The 20,255-nt window shown below is 34.9% G+C and overlaps 1 pseudogene; it reads right to left on the bottom strand.

Moving 5' to 3' along the window:
• Positions 1-556: 556 nt before the first annotated feature.
• Positions 557-1,120, bottom strand: LOC124098079 (ferritin heavy chain-like; annotated as a pseudogene).
• Between the last annotated feature and the right edge of the window lie 19,135 nt (positions 1,121-20,255).

The raw sequence follows: 20,255 nt of genomic DNA, 5'->3' as shown, positions 1-20,255 counted from the left end.
GAGGTGAAATTATTAGATTATGAAAGCTTTAACCTGATAAGCAGATTAATTCATAGATATGGATCAACAGGGAGGTAACTGTAGGCAGGTAGGGTGTGGCTGGAGAAGGTAGATCACTGGGGGAATGCTTTTGAGGTTTAGATTTTGTCCCTGGTGAGCAGAGATCTCAAGCTTGTTTCAGTGTTGCCATGTCCTGAGCTTCTTTCTGCCATGATGTTCTGTCTCATCCTGGGCCCACAGCTATGTTTTTGGCAAATGGCGAACTGAACCACTCTGAAACCATGAGCCAAAATAAATTGTTTCACCTTCATGTTTTTCTTGTCAGGTCTTTTAGTCATAGTGAAAAAAAGCTCACTAAAGCAATGACAGCCTGATAAAGAAGAGTGTAAAATCTCAACACTTTTTTTTTCTGGGTACCAAATTTCTTTATTTGAAGGAATGGTACAATGAACATAAGTGGATGTTTTGGTACAACTTATTGAAAAGGTAAAGGTAACCCCAACATGCATGCACTGCCTTGGTGACCAGGGAAGTCACTTCCATGGCTATGGGAAAGTCAGCCTAAGGTGTAGCTCTCATTATCACTTTCTCCCAGGATGTGCTTGTCAAAGAAATATTCTGCCATGCCAGATTCTGGGAATCCCATCTTGTGCAAGTTAGTTATATGGACACCCAATTCTTTGATGGGTTTCACCTGCTCATTCAGGTAATGAGTCTCAATGAAGTCACAAAAGTGGGGGTCATTTTTGTCAGTGGCCAGTTTTTGCAGTTCCAGAAGTGACTAGTTCACACTTTTCTCCAAGTGCAAAGCACATTCCATTGTATTGAGCCCACTCTCCCAGTCATCATGGTCTGGTTTCTTGATATCCTGAAGGAAGATTTGGCCACCTCGTTGGTTCTGCAGCTTCATCAGTTTCTGGGCATGTTCCCTCTCTTCATGAGATTGGTGAAAAAAATATTTGGCAAAGTTCTTCAAAGCCACATCACCACAGTCAAAGTAGTAAGACATGGACAGGTAGACATAAGAGGCGTAGAACTCTAGGTTGACGTGGCAGTTGATGGTGGCCTCTGAGTCCTGGTGGCAGTTCTGGCATACCTGTGAGGGGGATGTGGTAGTCATGGTGGGTGGCTGAGGAGAGGCCTGGTGCTGGAGAAGTGGCAGAGGCCTTGGGGCAGTCTGAGGACGCTGTGAAGGGCTGCTGGCTCTGAGCCACTGGCCATAGTGGAGGTCCAGTGCTGGTTTTGTCCAAGCACTGTTGAAGCAGGAAACCCTGCATCTTTTGGTGGAAAACCCCTCTAGAATTTCAATAGATTTTAAAAGAACCACAATATCTGCTCATTAGATAAAGTTGGAAACTAATACCAAAATACTACTACTAGTAATAATAAGAAGAAAAAATAAGAAGTTTGGAAAATGATAATCATATTTAAAAAAAAAAACGAATGTATCAAAGTTGATAATAACTAGCCTACATATCAAACTTCATCAATACTAGGAGATGCAAAAAATAAACACATTAAAAAATAAAGATGAAAGGAAAGCGAGGAACTGGGAGACGGGAGAGCAAGAAATGAAAGATGGAGACCAGGCAGACATACACATGAGAGTTTTGTCAGAGCTGACAAATAAAGGCACATTCCTTTATAGTGGAGGCTTGGATTTGGGGCTTTTATAGGCCAGGCTTAGGAATCAGAGATGAGTGGATCATAATGTGGGCAGTTTAAGGGTGGGGTTGCTATGAGGAGGTGGTGAGCCTTTTCTGGAAAGGTCCTTGGGCAGAAAAATGATGACTGTCACTTAAGATGGCCGTCCAGATGCTAAACAAGGATTTTACAAAAGGAGGCACAAAATTACAGATGCTATAGAATGGAAATTGAAAATACTGTAATCTAATGTAAATGAAAATTACTTTTAAAATGAAATAATATCTTCTAGAGAACTGATGAAAAATAACTAGAAACTCAACATCATTCTGTGACCAGTATATGCATTAAGTCCACCAGTATAAATTTTCTCACAAAGAAAGGAGACCTCAGGATTACCAAATGTAAAATAACATAGTGGATCTTTCACAAACAATTCTAGGTCCTACTGTTTTCTATTTCTGTCTAGGCAAATTACTTCTCATATGTGTGTGTCACTAGTCTCATCTATAAAGGAGGAACAATAATACCACTCACTTCATATAGATTTTATAAGCATTAAATAGAATAGTGCAAGGCTAAGAAACTCTGGCATGCACTTTGCAAAAAATTGTCTATTCTGGACTTAATACTTGGAATACATAGAATAAATCAGATGTTCAATAAATAATGCATTGAATTTATCTGAGTTACTTGCCACTCTTTACTAACTCTTGCTATAGTAACTCTTGCCCTTTTTAATTAATAAAATATTATTTGAAATTGATAGAATGGTTATAATATGCCAGACTCCAGTGTACTAAACCTTTCAAATATAATATCCCATTTAATCCTTAACAGTAACCTTTTAAAGTTGGTATTGTAATTATCTAATTTTGTAGATTAGGAAACTATGGTACCAAGTGGTCAAGTAATTGACCTAAATTCACACAGGAAAGCTGGATTTAAACTTAAATTGGTCTGACTTTAGAGCCCTCAAACTTAATCACAGGTTATATACTTTAATTTCTAATTAGCACTTCACTGTAATCATTCCAAAACCTTTGTAAATCCCTCTTGAAAAGACTGAACTCTATTATTCTTGATTGAAGTATTTAAATATACTCTAATAAAACCAAAAATTTTCATTTGAGATGCTGTTACCACTTAAGAGCTTTTCAGTTTTTCCATTATATGTTAAGTACTACCTCTGAGATCACAAGACAGATTTTGTTGAACACCAGGACTAGTCCAGATAAGTATGATTATGCAACTTTGTTTGAAAACTCTTGAACTTCAAGCTACTCCTTCTAGGACAAGGTCTATAGAGAAATCAGTACACAAAACTCCAATTAATGTTGGTGTTTTAATGCTGCCCTGTTAATATATTGGAATGCCTTATGGATTATAGCTGATTTAAATTGCAGTGTTAATCATATATTTCCTACCCTATGTCAGAGCCGTTTTGATTCATGCCAGTATAGTGGTTTGGATGTGGGGTAACTCCCAAAAGCTCATGTGTGGGATGGTTCAGATGAAAAATAATTGGGTTGTGTGAGAGTCTTAACCCAATCAGTGATTAATCCCCTGATAGAGATTAACTGAGTGGTAACTGAAGTGATAGGTGTGGCTGGAGGAGGTGGGAATTAGGACGTGACTTTGGGTTATATATTGTATCTGGAGAGTGGAGTTTCTCTCTCTGAAACTTCTGATCAACATGTGAGCTGTTTCCCACTGCTATACTCTTCCACCATGATATTCTGCATCATCTGGAGCCATAAGGAATGGGGCCAGCCTTCTATGAAAAAAGACCTCTGAAACTGTGAGCTGCCAAATGAACTTTTCCTCCTTTATCTGAGCTCTCTTGAGCCCTGTCTTCACTGACCACTGTCCTATTGGCATTCTGGTCTTCTTAGCTCTTACCAGAATCAGCCATTAATCTTCCCTTAAACAATCTAAAGTATTTCTAACATGCCCTGCTGCACATCCCAAAATTCCTCCCATCGATTCCAGAAAGCTCCCCAAAATTCTGAACCACATGGTCATTTAGTCACAGCCGAAAAAAAGCTGACTAAAACAGCCAGTATGTCAGAGATGTAAAATTTAAATTGTGGCTCTGTTCTTTACCAATTATAAAGGCAAATACAATGATAAAAAATATAGTTCCTATATTTTTCAAGTCAAGAGTAAAATATTTTAGGTATGAAATTAATTTAACCATTATCCAAGCACAAATAAATTCTTAAATCAGGTTTCTCATTGTTGATGCTCATCAGACTCACCTATTCTGATTTAATGATCATTACATGCAATCTAGAGTCCTACGTATGAAACATACAACTAATCTTTTACTTCTCACATAATAAAAACTGAACATGCTTGTGTTTTAATAACTTAACTAAAAATAACTTCAATTTTAGCAAAATTTCAACTAAATCTTTGACTTTTTTTAATCGTACTTTATTTTTATTTTTATTCTTTTTAGTTATACATGACAGTACAATGTATTTTGGCAAACTATACATACATAGAGTATAATTTATTCTAATTAGGATCCTATTCTTGTGGTTATACCTGATGTGGAGTTACACTAATTGTGTATTCAAATACAAGGCTAAGGAAGTTATGTCTGATTAATTCTACTGTCCTTCCTATTTCCCTCTCCCTCCCTTCCATTTGTTCACCTTTGTATAATACAATGAACTTCTATTCTATCCCTCTCCACCCTCCCTTGTTGTGAGTCAACATCCATATAACAGAGAGAACATTCTGTCTTTAGTTTTTGGTGACTGGCTTATTTCACTTAGCATGATAGTCTTCAGTTCCATCCATTTACCAGAAAATGCTTAGCAGCTCAGGAGACTGAGGCAAGAGGATCAAAAGTTCTAGTCAATCCTGGGCAACTCAGTGAGACTCTCAGCAACTTAGTGAGACCCTATCTCAAAAATATATTTTTAAAAAGGGCTGGGGATGTAAAAGGGTGGTAGTAAGGCACCCCTGGATTCAATCCCCAGTACCAGAGGAAAAAAAAAATAAAAAAGATTTGATGCAGTGTTTGTCAAAAAAAAAATCAAAAATTTAAATGAAACAAATTTTAAATACATAAAATCATAGAATATTCAGAGGTTATCAGGATATTTTTATATGCCTGAGATCTAAAATATAATGAAAATATTATTGTTAAGTTGGGAAACTAAGACATTGTTCCCAGTAAGGAAATTGCAGTGAATAAGAATAATGAAACATAAAATTACCAGTGATAAGAAAAGTAAAAATATGGAAAAATAAGGTATTATTTTTGATATGATTGATTTTGTCAATTGGATATATGGCTTTACTGGATGACAGCAACTAGTTATTTTTAAAATACTATAATTTAATGTTCCTTTTGTCCCAAGTCTTCATAATTGTATCTCAATTCAATTTTAATAATTGAAATATTAAATTATAATTAAAATTCTACATACAAATTCATACATGTTATGTAACATTAACTATAATTAATTCCCCCATACATAGTTCACCTAAAAATGTGTGAACAGTAACCAATACCCAAATATTTAATCTCTACCTAACTTCTATTGTTGCTAAATAGTTACTAGTATTTGGAAATTATTTTTTCCTATAATATCTGAGCTATTGATGGTCATTTTGACTTTTCATACAATAGTGTGGGAGAAACATACTGATTAAAATGGAATCTGAACTAACACAGGAAAGGACACCAAAAATGACAATATTTTATTAATTGGAAAACACAGGAATGAAAAGCCAAAAGCTGCATCTGCCCATAAGGATGATAGTTGGTGATACTAGGAAGGAGATGGAGCATACTCTGGGGATGAAGAGCACAAAAGAGCCTTTCAGGAATATAAAGGTTTCTGGTCTTACAAAACACATGATTGTGATAGGCAGAAAGTACTCAAAGCTCTCAATCCCCTAACCTACTCATCACAGCTAGGTAACTATCATTCCTCCTCCACATCCCTCATAGTTGTGGATAAACTCCCACCTTCCAGAAAACTTGTGATTTATTCTCTGATGAATTTGAATTGGAGATCATTTAAACTTGAGACAACAGGCATAGGTGAAGACTGAAGACCTCTACTAAAATTAGCAGGACTTGGGAAAGTTTACCATGGGACAGTGAAACCCCAGCCTTCTATCTATATATGGCCCCCATTGCTATACCAGGACAATAAAAGATCTGTTTCTGGGGAAATGAGCCCCAAAGAAAACACCTTCAACTACTTCCCCCCAAAATACATGGATCTTCATTCAAACATTTCATTAAATTTCAGTAATAAATAAATTCCTCTCAAGAAATACATATACACACATAATTATTAATAAGCTTTTTTAGTGCTCTGTTTATAAATATAAACACCTACAATATGAAAGACAAAGACCAAAATTCCAAGAAAATAAAGGAACATATAGAAAATAAAAATAAAGTTTAAGTAGAACTAAAATTAAGGTACACCAAAAAGAGATGATTTTGCATCCATGAATTAAGAAAAATATTTCCTTAGAGAAAGAAAATTTGGGGAGTTAGGCAATCTTAGAAACTAAAAATATCATTTATTAACATAAATAAGTTCAATGAAGAGATAGAATATAAAGTAGATAAGTTGAACAAAGATGAAAATGTATGAAATAGGAAGCATCAACCTAGAAATCCAATATTCTAATAATAGGGATCTCAGAAAGACTAGAAAAATTAGGATGCTTTCAACAAATAATATAATGACATTTTCTGTAAGTAAAGGACACATTTTCAGATTAATTGAGCTTTAGTATATAGAATGAAAGATTTTCCAAATCAAGAAATCAGAAATCATGATAATCTGATTTACTCTGAAATTTAGAACATCTAGGATAGCCGAAAAAGAAAAAAAAATCTGAAAGTTCATAAAAAAGCAAAAATTGGCAACATATAAGAGATTAGGAATAAGGATGATGTCAGGCTTTTCATAGCAACAGTATATTCAGAAAAAAATATCAACAAATGCTTCCAAATTCTGAGACTATTTCATATATAATACATATTTATATTGATATGCACATATATATATATAATTCATATGTATATAATATATGTGTATCTATACTTATTATATGTAACATCTATATCTTTCTATACTTATATACAGTACAATGCACTATATTTCTCTAGATTATAGATACATATATTATGCATGTCTATCAATATATATCTATCCACAATATATACATATAGATATACATAGAGAAATTTATTTTAATGAATTTCCTAAAAAAAATGTGATGGCCATGTCCAAAATTTATAGGGCAGGCTATAAATTCAGGTTAGAGCTGATGTTGAAGTGTTGAGTCTGAATTCTGCAGGACAATGGGCTGGAAACTCAGGTAGGGTTTATCTGTTTCCATCCTGAGGAGATTTCCTTCCCTTTTAAGGATCCTCAATGTTTGCTCATATGGTTTTCAACAATATGGATGATAATTTGTATTACCCATACTCTACTGAGTTAAATGTAAATCAAATCCCATCTCCCTCAAAAAAAAAAAAAAGAAAAAACTCACAGCATCTAAATTTGTACATGACTAAAACACCTGGGAACCAGAGACTAGCCAGACTGACACAAAATTAATCAACATATCTATTGAGAAGATTATACCCACTCAAAAATATTAAAAATGAATGAGGGGATGATGAAAACATTCAAGATCTCAAACAAGTATTTCCTATGCATTCTTTCTTGGAAGAAATACACAACTAAACAAAGGAGGAAATGAAGATAGAGTGCTGGTACCAAGAAAACAAGTATCCCAACATGTGAAATAAATAAAAGCCAGTTGTGAACAAAAATCCAAAGATAATGGAAGTATATTAGGCCTAGATATTAGCCAGTCTAAATTAGAACAAGAGGATGGGAGAGTTACAGGAGAAATATTTTCACACTAATCTCCAAAAATGGGTTAGATGGAATATTTGACATTTTCTGTTATGGAGGGGAATTTACACTTTAAGTCAGAAAGTTCACCAAGAATTTGTATGAGCATATAGTAAATCAAAGAGTCAACACAAAAGCAGCAATTAAGAAATATAAATTTTTAAGGAAATGTGTGAATATATTACAAGAATCAATTACAGAAGGTTTTTACTCTACCTCAAAATATCCATTATATCACCTGTGATAATTAATTTTATGTGTCAGTTTGAGTTTGGTAATGAAGGCCCAGCTAACTCTTAAAACATTGTTTTGGGTGTCATTTTGAATGTTTCTGAAAGCCATTAGCATCTGAATTGCTAGATGAACACAAAATATCTGCCCTTACCAATGTAGGCAGGCATCATTCAATCCACTAATGTCCAGAACAGAATAAACTGATGGAGAAAAGGAGAATTCTGCATCTCTGAGTTGGAACATTCTTAGTCTCCTGTTCTCAATACCAGAGCTTGGTATCAAAACTTCCAGTTCTTGGGCCTTCAGATGTCACCCTATACTCCTTCACTCCTGGTTCTCAGGCTTTCTGACTTGGAATGAAAGTACATAATGGAACATTGACTCATTGTGTATGTATGTATAAATATATATATATATATATATATATATATATATAAAATACAAATATATAAAAGGTTTTGGCTTACATGACTATGGAAAATAAGAAATTTCACCATCTTCTATCTGCAAGCTGAAGAACCAGGAAAACTGGTGGTGTAATTCAGTTTAAAGGCATTAAAATTCTTTCTGTTTCTCTGGTGAACATTCCTGAATACAATCACCATTCCACAACATCCGTGCCACCTGGTTTCAAGCCATCATCATCTCATACATGGATTCTTTCAAATGCCTCCTAACTAGTCTCCTTATATATTAGTCCATTTCCATTATTATACCAAAATGCCTGAAGCTTGAGTAATTTTATGGAAAAAAGAGGGTTTTTCTTGTTTGTTTTACCTCACTATTTTGGAGGCTGACAGTCCAAGTTGGGTAGCTCATTGGTTTGGCCTCTGGTGAGAGCCTAACAGAGATGGCATAATAGGAGGATCTTTTTTTTTTTTTTTGCTCCTACTCTGTGTATTTGTTTTATCTTATTTTTTAAGTTTTAATTTGTTATATATGACAACAGAATACATTATAATTCATATTATACATAGAGAGCATGATTTTTCATATGTCTGGTTATATACAAAGTGGAGTCACACTATTCATGTCTTCATACATGTTTCTAGGATAGTGATGTCCATCTCATTCCACTGTCTTTCCTACCTCCATACCCCCTTCCTTCCCTTCCCTCCACTTTGCCCTATCTAAAGATTCTTTCTGACATCACTGAGACTCAGTAAATCGAACAGAATCACACACAGACACACACACACACACACACACTCTCATACACACACATCTGTAACTCAAGCACAGATCTCCAAACTCTAATACATGTTGATTAAGTATGCTTCAACTTAAGTTTCCTAACGCAAGCTCCTTTTCATTGTGAAGTATTCTTTTAATGAACAATATAAATATGTCAAATTTCTCTTATTTATTTAGATAATTCCATAAAATATAAAGAAATTATTTTATTTTATATTTTTAATTTGTTATTTCTATATATACATGACAGTAGAGTGTATTTTGACATATTTCACATATGTTGAATATTATCCTAATTAGGATCCTATTCTTGTAGTTGTATACGATGTGGAGTTTCACTGGTCATGTATTCATAGGTGAACATAGGAAAGTTTGTGCAATTCAGTCTATTAATTTTCTGATCCCACTACCCCCCTTCACTTCATTTCCCTTTGTCTAAACCAATGAATTTATATTCTCTCCACCCCTTATTCTATGTTAGCATCCACATATCAGAGAGAACATTTGGCTTTTGGTTTGGGGGACTGGCTTATTTCACTTAGCATGATAGTTTCCAGTTCCATCCATTTACCATCAAATACCATAAATTCACTCTGCTTTATGGCTGAGTAATATTTCATTATGTATATATTCCACATTTGCTTTATCCATTTATGTGTTGAAGGGCACCTAGGTTGGTTCCATAGCTTTGCTATTGTGAATTGTTCTGCTATGTAGCTGCATTACTGCAGTATGCTGTTTTTACATCCTTTGGGTATATATGAAAGAGTGGGACAGCTGAGTCAAATGGTGGTTCCATTCCAAGTTTTCTGAGGAACCCATATTATTTTCCACATGGGTTGCATCAATTTGCAATCCCACCACCAATGCATAAGTGTACCTTTTCCCCCATATCCTCATCAACATTTATTGTTACTTGTATTCTTTATAATGACCATTCTGACTGGAGAGAGATGAAATCTCAGATTGGTTTTAATTTGTAGTTCTCTAATTGCTAGAGATGTTGAACATTTTTTCACATACTTTTTTACCATTTGTAGTTGTTCTCCTGTAAAGTGCATGCTAAGTTTCTTTGCCCATTTGTGTATTGTGTTGTTTTTTTGTTTTGTTTTGTTTTTGTTTATACTGGAGTTCTTTGTATATACTGGAGATTAATGCTTTGAGATGCTAGTAGCAAAGATTTTCTCCCATCCTATACGTTCTCTCTTAATTTTCTTGACTGTTTTCTTTACTGTGAGGATTTTTTTTTAGTTTGATACCATCCCACTTATTGATTCTTGATTTTATTTCTTTTGCTTTAGGAATCTTGTTGAGAAAGTCCATTCCTAGGCTGACAGAATGAAGAGTTGGACATACATTTTCTTCTAGAAGGTGCAGGGTCTCTGGTTAAAAATGTAGGTCCTTGATGCACTTTGAGTTGAGTTTTGTGCTAGGTGAGAGATAGGAGTTCAATTTCATTCTGTACATATGTATTTCCAGTCTTTGCAGCACCATTTGTTGAAGAGGCTACCTTTTCTCCAATATTTGTTTATGGCACCTTTGCCTAATATGAGATGACTGTATTTATGCTGGTGTGTCTGAATTTACGTATGAGTTTTAGAAGCTTTCTGGCAGAGATTTTTTTCTTCTAAATTTAGAATCATGTAATTGCCAAGTGTTCTTACCAAGTTGAAGTTTTGGTTTTAATACTTCCCAATTCCCCTTCTTGGGAGATTAATGTGGGCAAGCTAGGCTGCAAGTCAGGTGGCAAAGCTGCTGGCTGGGGAAGGTGAGTATAGCAGTGAATTGGTGTGTTGGACAGGCTGGGCTGTGGCCAGGTGATGAAGTGGGTGGATGGGCCAGGAAGTGCAGTACCCTGTTGGGTGGGCCCAGCTGGCCCAGGCTGGTTCAGTCTGATGTTCCTGACTGGGAAGTGGTGGGCCAGACTGGGCTGCGGCTGGGTGGCAAAGTAGCTGACCATGTCCAGTGGGCCTAGCTGGCCTGGGCCAGGTGGATCAGGATCAGGATCATGGATCCTTCAGGCTGGCAGTGTAGCTATGTTTTGGTATGTACAGGCATGGCAGTGAAGTGGCAACCTGGCTGGCTAGACTATGAGCCAGGGTAAAACTGCTGGCCTAGTAGATGGAGCAATGACCTGGATCAAGGGCCAGGGTTTTGGAGGACTGGTGACTAGGGCCTGGGGTTCTGGGAAGGTGTTGGACCCCACTGGCACTGGGCCCTGGGGACTGGGTGGGTGCCAAACTGGGAAAGGAACAGGGACCAGGCTTGTGCTGGGACGTAGCAAGTGTTGGCCCCAGTGGGCCGCGGGAACTCAGTGGGTTCGGGATCAGTTCATCGGGCATACTATTGGCCAAGTGCCTTCACACCTACCCTTCCAACCTCCTGTGCTGTAGCTGGCCCTGTCAGCCCCCACAGGCCACAAGGCTCACAGGGCTGGGGAGAGCTGGGCTGTCTCCAGCCTCTCCAACTTGTATTCCCTGTGGGTAAAAATGCTCCCAGTTTATGACTTTCCATAGGTTTGCTAGGCCCATACAGTCTGGGCAGACCTAACTACAAACTCACAAATCTGGGTTTCTCCAGTTCCCATTGGCTCTGCTGCACTGCAGTCCCAAGATGAATCCTGGATTGGCTCTCTGCAGAGAATTGATAAGTTCAGGTTGACTTTCTTCTTCTTCTTCTCCTTCTCCTTCTTCTTCTTCATCTGTTTAATGAGTTGAGCAGGCTCTGGTTTGGCTAGGGCAGACTGCCTCTCCAGTCTCAGGACTTTCACTCTAAACCTTGGGGAGAAACAGTATTCCCACTTCTTGAGTTCTGTGTAGCTGAGCTAGTTATCTTACCAGGAAATTATTTTAAATTCTGATGGTCCTGCCATCAGTCTTTATTTTCTACCATCATTCTCTCATTCTTGTTATTTCCAAGTTGCCTCCGCTCAGGTCAACTTCTTTGGTTGGCAATACTTTGTGCATGTTGCTACATGTGGTAGCCAGCAGGAGATATCACTAATTATAACTTTATGGGGATAAGACAACAAGAAGTTCCACATTTAGGTCCCTTTTAGACTCTGCCTTATGTATCTCTTCCCATGGCTTGTTTTCTGCATCCTTTACCTGTAATAAATGTACTCATGAGCAAAACAGGTATCAGTGAGTTCTGTGATTCTTAGTAAATTATCAAAATTGAGGATGAAGGGTTATGGAAAAATAATATTCCTACATGACAATCCCTGGGAAAAAAATGGAAAGATGGTGTGACTTGTAATGAAGGAGGGGAAATTAGCCAAACATTAAACCTCTCCCAGTAAATCCTTTCTCCCAAACCATAGACCCTAAAGGAAGGGGGCAGATATTGAATGCTGGGTTCTGGACTTTGACCTTCCCTCATTGCAAATTAGTCCTAAATGGAGGCACAGTTAATAATGAAACTGTGGGAAACAATGAATGCCAGAGGAAGAAGAAAAGCAGTGGGCAGGATTTGAGCATTCATCCTTCAGTATCTATGCTCCTATCTCTCCTGGTAACAATGAGTTTCAAACTTTTTATGACTGCTTTCCTGAGTTAAAATTTTAACCTGCACAACTTGTTCCCTGACTGCTGGATAGGCATGTTCACAGTTTCCAATGATTATACCACTCTCACTGTACCCATAAAACTAAAATCCCCTCTGTAACCTATGACAATTTCATATCCAGAAAATGAGCCCTATGGTGCTTGAGTGATTGTGTCCACAAATGAATAAATGGCTTCACTGAATTTGTTTAGTTCTGCATCTTTCATTTTGTACTTACAGAGGATGGTTAGGAAAACTCTTGAACATGTAGTTGTTGTCACAGTGAGGGTATCCCCTGCAGACATAGGCAAGTAACTAACTCTGGATAGCATGACCATATGTTTATATGTCCAGTATCATTATTCTTTTGAAATTTGTGTCTTACTGAATAAGATGAAATAAAAGATACAGAATTGTAGTTTCACAAAATGAAAAAGTGAGTATTTTTAAAGATATTAGTGCCTTGCATTACAAAGTACATATAAAATATCCTTCTATATTACTTGATTCTATAAAAGTAGATAAGTCACTGAAGGAAGTTCATGATTTACAATCAATTTTATTTTCCTTTAAAAAAAAGCTTTATTTATTTATTGGCCAGAAAATTCCTTTTACTATATCACAAACAAATGCATTGGAACAAAATTGAAAAAGAAACATGAGAAATTAATGCTATTGTTTATCAACTTATACATAATTGTTACTTTGAAAGAACATTGGTTTGCTCCTCTATACAGAACTACTACAAATGAGAAAGTAAGAAAAAAAGGTGCTCTAATAGATGGATTATAATGGCATGATGTTGAGAATTACTGTAATGATAATACATTCTAATTTAAGAATTTAAAAAATATCTCAGTTATTTGTGCTAAGTAAATAAATAAGCAATTGTGAAAAACCTAATAGTAGACCTTTCCAGGTTGGAATTATTAATAGAATTTTTGTGGAATGAATTGTGTTCTTAGTAGAGACTAACAGGCTGCAATAAAGACCTTTATGAATAACATTTGAAGTTTTCCTCTCAGAATGAAAAGAAAAATATGAGTGTTGACCCTGGCAGCTACCATCATATGTTTAACCACTGATTTTCCAATGAAAAGTGAATAGATCATAACAGAACATACTACACAATCAAAACCAACCCAGTGTTCCTCATAGCTTTTTACATTTGGAACAACTCACCAGAAGGATAGTTTCCCACAAACCGAAGAAAATAATTGCTGCTTAAATGGTAAAATGAAGAAGACAATCCTTTAAATACTTACTACAAAGCCAAGAGATGATGCCTCTTACTCTACCAAGTGACTCAGGTAGGTCAGAGCACACTGTTAGAGAAATTCACGTCTGCCACAAGAAGGAATATATCATAGAACTTTAGAAATCCTTAGTTATATATTTTCAGAGACTAAAGTGCAAATTAAGAACAGATTCATCTTAAGTTTTCAGCAAATAATATTCTGTGAAGATCTATTAAATAAACAAAACATGTCCTCAAATAGCTCCTGAATACTAAAAAATGGAAATGGTTGGAGACATTATTGTCAACTGGCTGAAGTAGGCGCCTGATTAACTCTAAGACTGGGTCAGATAAGGTGATGTTTCCTTTGAGGAGCAATGTTACTGTGCACCCTACTGCTGCCATTTAAACAATCTCCAGTCAGTGACTTTCCCTGGAGGATGCTACTGAGGGTTCAAAGGGGGATGCAGGCTTCGTGTGGTCCCCTCCCACAGACTCACTTGTTTGTATAAAATAATTGCCCTGCCAGAGGCCTCCCTCCCAGAGATTCTGATTTCCATTTAAAAAACATGCTGTTCAATTTTTCTGGAAAAAATATTCATAATATTAGAAAAATATTTTTGATGAAAGCAGCACATTGTAAAAAAAATAAAAAATAAGCATTTAAAATTATATTTATTACCATATATTGTGGTTATTAATTAACCAAAAAGTAGAATGTTAAATGCTAATAGAAAAATTATCATAGAGACACTAAAATATTGAATGGAGAAATTTATTCAACACTGAAAATGTGTATTTAATTCATGATCACATCACAAAACAAGTCACACATTACTTGATATTCATTTACTTGAGGTTAGGTGAAAATTAGAGGAAAAGCAGGAAAAAGGAGCACATTATCCATCTACTGTTTATTATTGTCAAAGAATGTAGATGTTGATAAAAAAAGTTGGAACACCTACATCCTTAAATTACATGTTGTACTCATCTAAATTTAATCATAAATAAGTAAACCACCTATGGAAAAGAAGGTTTACTTTTATGTTCTATAATTTTTAGAACTATAATATAATTCAGTCTTATATTTAAAGAAGAAATAACTCACAAAGAAAAATAAAACAAACATAATAAATTGGATAATTTTGTTATCAAACTAAATATATAAATTCTACAAAAATAGAGTTTTACCAAGACTAGAGCTGATTCCCTGAAACTAACCATGAGTTTAGTTGGTAAATTCTCAGCTATAGCCCTTCTTTATTCAAACACAATTCAATTAGATTGACATCTGCTTGCTATATAGGGACTCCAAAAAAGTAGACACAATTTATACTTGTGCTCAAAGATATTTCAGTGCAGTTGGCAAAACCAGCATACTCTGAAGAACTTTGTATTCATCTGTTATGGCAACTACTATTATACAAAACAAGTTACAATATATAGTAATACTCTACTGTACTGCAGGATTAAGCAATTGTTGTATCCTTAGAAAACAACAGAATACCTTACAAGCATAAAAATATTAGGGAATAATATCATTCATCCATCAAAAATTTATTAGACATTAGTTTTGAGCTAGTAAGTCTTCCAAGAATGAAATACATAGTAGTGATAAAAATGAATAAGATGAAGTTTAAGAAAGATTATATTCTAGACATAGTTAACCATTTTCTTCTCTGTCTTTCATCTGAGTCTTCAACCTGTTCCACTACTATCACTTCTTTAAATTTAGCAAAAATCCAAGCTGTACCCATCATGGTACCATAAACTTCTGGCAATAATTAGTTAAGCATTATGCATATGACTCAAATAAAATAATAAGATTCCTTATGTGGTGTTGACATTTCTCCTTAACTTCATTTACATTTCTGTCAACTCAATTTAAAATATTCCAATTAATATAATAGATGTACCATAAATAATCATTAAAAATAAATTTGTAGTGCTAAGAACTATCTCCACCCTTTTCAGTTTGGAAATTATGAACTCCTAAGGACATAAATCTCATATAAAAACTTCTGAAAATTATTGGTTTTCAAAACCACCGCTTTGGAAGCAAATTACTACAAACAGATATTCCCAGAGGCTCTCTGAAGATTTTTAAGAGAACAAATTCAATAATAGTCCTAATTAAGATATAATTTGTAGGTCTCAGTTAACTTACATTATAGCTACATTGTTCACAACCAATGATTGTTTTAGTCAGCTTTTTCACGGTTATGACTAAAAGACCTGACCAGAACAATTGTAGAGGAGGAGAAGTTTATTTGAAGGCTCCTGGTTTCAGAGGTCTCAGTCCATGGACAGCATGTTCCATTCTCTAGGCTGGAGGTGAGGCAGAACATCATGCTGGAAGAGTGAGGCAGAGGTAAGCAGCTCACATGATAATAAGTAAGGAGAGAAAGACTCCACTTTCCAGATACAAAATATATGCCCCAAATGTATGCTTCTACAGTCATACCCTACCTGCTTTCAATCTCACACAGTTAATCCCATCAGGTCAATTAATTCACTGGTCAAGTTGAGACTCTCATAACCCAATAATTTCTCCTCTAAACCCTCCTGCACTGTCTCACACATGAGCTTTTGGGGGATACCTCACATCCAAACCTTAATAGCAATCAAAATTTTTGTTAATTTCTTATGTATATTATCTTATGTTATTTTTAAAAAATGTCCTTATGTATGTAGTAGATATTAAAATATTTGTAATAGTCAATTTGAATTATCAACTTGATTGGATTATGAGATACCAACGATTAAGAGGCTTCTGGGTGTGTCAATGAGAGTGTGTCTAGGAATGATTAGCATGTGGGATAGCGAACTGAAGTGGAGACTCTCCCTAAGCATGGGCAGCACCAACCAACACCTTGGTGGCTTGGATGAAATGAAAGTTGGAAGAACAAGGAAGCAGCAGCAGATGCAAGCTCCATTCTTCTTGAATGAGTTCTTGATTGCTGCTGTGATCGTTGAAGAAGATCAGACTCTCACTTCTTCACTCTTCCAAAGCAAACTCTACCAGTGCTTCTTTAGAAAGTTTCCAGAAGCTTTCAGTCTTGGAGTAGGATAGCATCATTGATATCTCTTTGTTTTGGGGCCTCAGCCTTTTGGACTGCACAGGTTCTGCACTGGTTCTTCCAGCTCTCCAGCCTGAAGACAGCTCTTGTGGACTATCCAGCTTTTGGTTGTGTAAGTCAACCTAATAAATCCCTTTTTCATAATTATACTTCCTGTTGATTCTGTTTCTCTAGAGAATTTTAATATTATTATTATGTATTCTCAATGTGCTCATCAAGAAGTCAAAGTGTAATATGTTAAATACAGATTCCAAAGGTCCAATGTAATCTGAAAAATTGTGAAGTAAAGAAGGCTATGGGGAGGTATTGGAGAATTAAATCTACCAAATTACACTATGCCTATGTACTGATATACCACAATAAATCCTGCACACACAAATAAAATAAAACACTATTAAAAATAACAGTAATAGAAGGGGGATCATTATAGCAGAGCAGGCAAATTGGGGAAGGGAGGAGGAAAGGGAAAGAGAAGGCAGTGGGGAATGTGATTGATCAGATTATGTTATATGCATGTACAAATATGGCATAATGAATTCTACCATTAGGCATAATTATAATGCTCCAATATAAATATGTAAACTGAATTTAACATCAATTTCAAGCATCCCAAATAATCACCAGAAGTAATGAATAGATAATATACATGGACCCTTGCATTTTCCCTCAGTACTTCATATATACACATCTTGAGACTGATCCTGAGTCAATGGAAGACTTCTCCTAATGAAAGACGAGTATTTTTCTATAAGGTTTACAATTCACCATATACCCTTGTTACAACTAACATTTACAGAGATTCTATTTATAATAGAGGTACACTGGGAATGCTTTTAATGAATTGCTGAGTGTCTGGGAATTCAATTCAACACTTAACTAGAGTCAATGTTTCTTAAGTAAATATCTATAATCATCATAGAGTGAACTTCTAGATTATAGGAATATGCATGAAATTTTATGAAGTAATTTAATTTTTATTAGAAATTATAAAATATATTAGTCAAATTTTCAAGTTTGGCATCATTGTGCAGCAACAGATTGGCCTTTGATGACTATCTTGGATATTTGCAATGCTAAATAGAAATTCACTTTCATCTGAGGTCATTAAGGAGGCAAGACCTTGTTTGGCTGACTCCATTAACAGGCCTGTATGTTTATATGTATATAAGGCACGTAAGATGATGCCACCATTACCAAGTCCTTTCTTCTCTCACAGTAATTGATGTATTATATATTTTTTATAAGAATCATACTTTTTTACTCGTAGACATAAATATTTTAGTTGGTGGTGATGGTGCAGTTTCAGGATGCAATCTCACAAACTGAAATTTTGTAGACAATTTGAAAAATTAGCTTTCTAAATAAATTTATATAAAGACAAAATTTTATTTATTTTTTTAATCTGTAGTTATGAATTCAGTATTTTTAAAGAAGCTACTTTCTTGTGAAAAAAATCTTAGTGGCCAATTTTACATTCTTCTAAAAATTTTCTTAAGATATAATAAAGAATTTTCAGGATAGGATTAAGTAATTATCCATAAAATAGAAAACTTTTTAAAGATGTTTTTATTTTTAGATAAACATAATGACTTTATTATATTTATTTGTTTTTTTAATGGGGTGCTAAGGATTGGACCCAGTGCCTCACATGTATTAGGAAAGTGTTCTACCACAGGGCCACAACCCCAGGCCTAAAATACAGATCTTAAAATTTATTTTACTTATTATTGAGAACACTGGATGCACTACATACTTCTAGAAATATTAGAATTGTAACATGATAGCTTTGAAGAACCCCAATGCAGCTAAAAATTCTCTTTACTCTGGTTATTGTCATTGATGTGTAGGGATAGGACTGTGGCTGACTTTCTCACAGTGACCATTAAATATCATTAAACATAATAAATTTATACTGCTACTCAAGTTTTCCATCTAGAAGCTTAGAATTTTGAATTGAGAGATAGGGATGAGAATTATTTTTTAATGGGCCACATTATTGTCCTAGTTCCAAAAGGATGTCCAGTGTCTAAACTGATAAGATTTCTGGAGCTATCTTGGTGTCAGCACTTCCTAAGTTCTTAGATATCATTAGTCATTGATAAATTCTCTCAGTAAGTTCTACTTTTTTCTTGGATCCTATTACTTATGACTAAAACTGCACTAAATGTAAAGAGTATATCCTGTCACTGGCTTTTTACTCCTGACACTTAAGAATTTCTTATTAAATTTAAGCACTTTTGATGATTAAAATTTTTTTCAGTTATTAAAAATTCTGATAAACAATGTATAGTAAATTAAAAATCTGTGTCAATACATGAAATATAAAATATCTTAATGAATATTATCTTAATATTAGACATTCTGAAATTTACTAAGTATTGTATAAAAGAGTAGACATGGGAATCTCTTAGGAAAGATAAGAAACAAGCAATAAATAAGTATCAAAACATTGGAATAAACACTTTAAAAATTTCAAACATACATAGGTCTACTTATGAAAAGAAAACCTTTCTTTTTTAAAACAAATATTTTTTATTAACTACTCATAATTAACCAGGGTTAATGTTTTGTCATTTTTCTTCAAAAATTTTAATAAAAATACCTATTTTAGATACAGTTGAACTCGACTTTGTTTTCTTCCTATTGCTTCATTACAAATCTGATGACTCAATCCATCTTTTTTATATTTTTGTAGGTATATAAATATATTTTAATTTTTTGACTTTTTAAAATTTGTTCTAATTAGTTATACATGACAGCAGAATGCATTTTGACATAAATGTTGGCAATGATGTGTGAGAAAAGGTGCATTCGTACATTGCTGGTGGGACTGCAAATTGATGCAACCACTATGGAAAGCAGTATAGAGATTTCTCAGAAAAGTAGGAATGGAACTACCATTTGATGCAGCTATCCCACTCCTTGGATTATATCTAAAGGACTTAAAATCAGCATTCTACAGTGATGCAGCCACATCAATGTTTATAGCAGCTCAATTCACAATAGCTAAACTATGGAACCAACCTAGATGCCCTTCAACAGATGAATGGATAAAGAAAATGTGCTACATACACAGAATGGAATACTACTCAGCCTTAAAGAATGAAATTATGGCATTTGCAGGTAAATAGATGGAACTAGAGAATATCATACACAATAAGTACAATAGGCCAATCCCCAAAAACCAAAGGCTGAATGTTTTCTCTGGTAAGCAGATGCTTATTCATAATGGTGGGGTGGGAGTGTATGAAAGAATGAAGGAACTTTGGACTTTAGAGGGTAGTGAAGGGAGGGGTGGGACTATGGGGATGGGAAGGATGGTAGAATGAGATAGACTTTATTACCCTATTTACATGTATGATTACATTACTGGTGTGACTCAGCACCATGTATAGTCAGAGGAATGAG

This window comes from Marmota monax, unplaced genomic scaffold (assembly GCF_021218885.2).
Source record: "Marmota monax isolate L192 unplaced genomic scaffold, Marmota_monax_Labrador192_F-V1.1 WCK01_AAM20220418_F8-fsc00308, whole genome shotgun sequence".
Taxonomy (NCBI): domain Eukaryota; kingdom Metazoa; phylum Chordata; class Mammalia; order Rodentia; family Sciuridae; genus Marmota; species Marmota monax.
The sequence above is the reverse complement of the archived record's forward strand: the minus strand, read 5'-3'. Positions and strand labels throughout refer to the sequence as shown.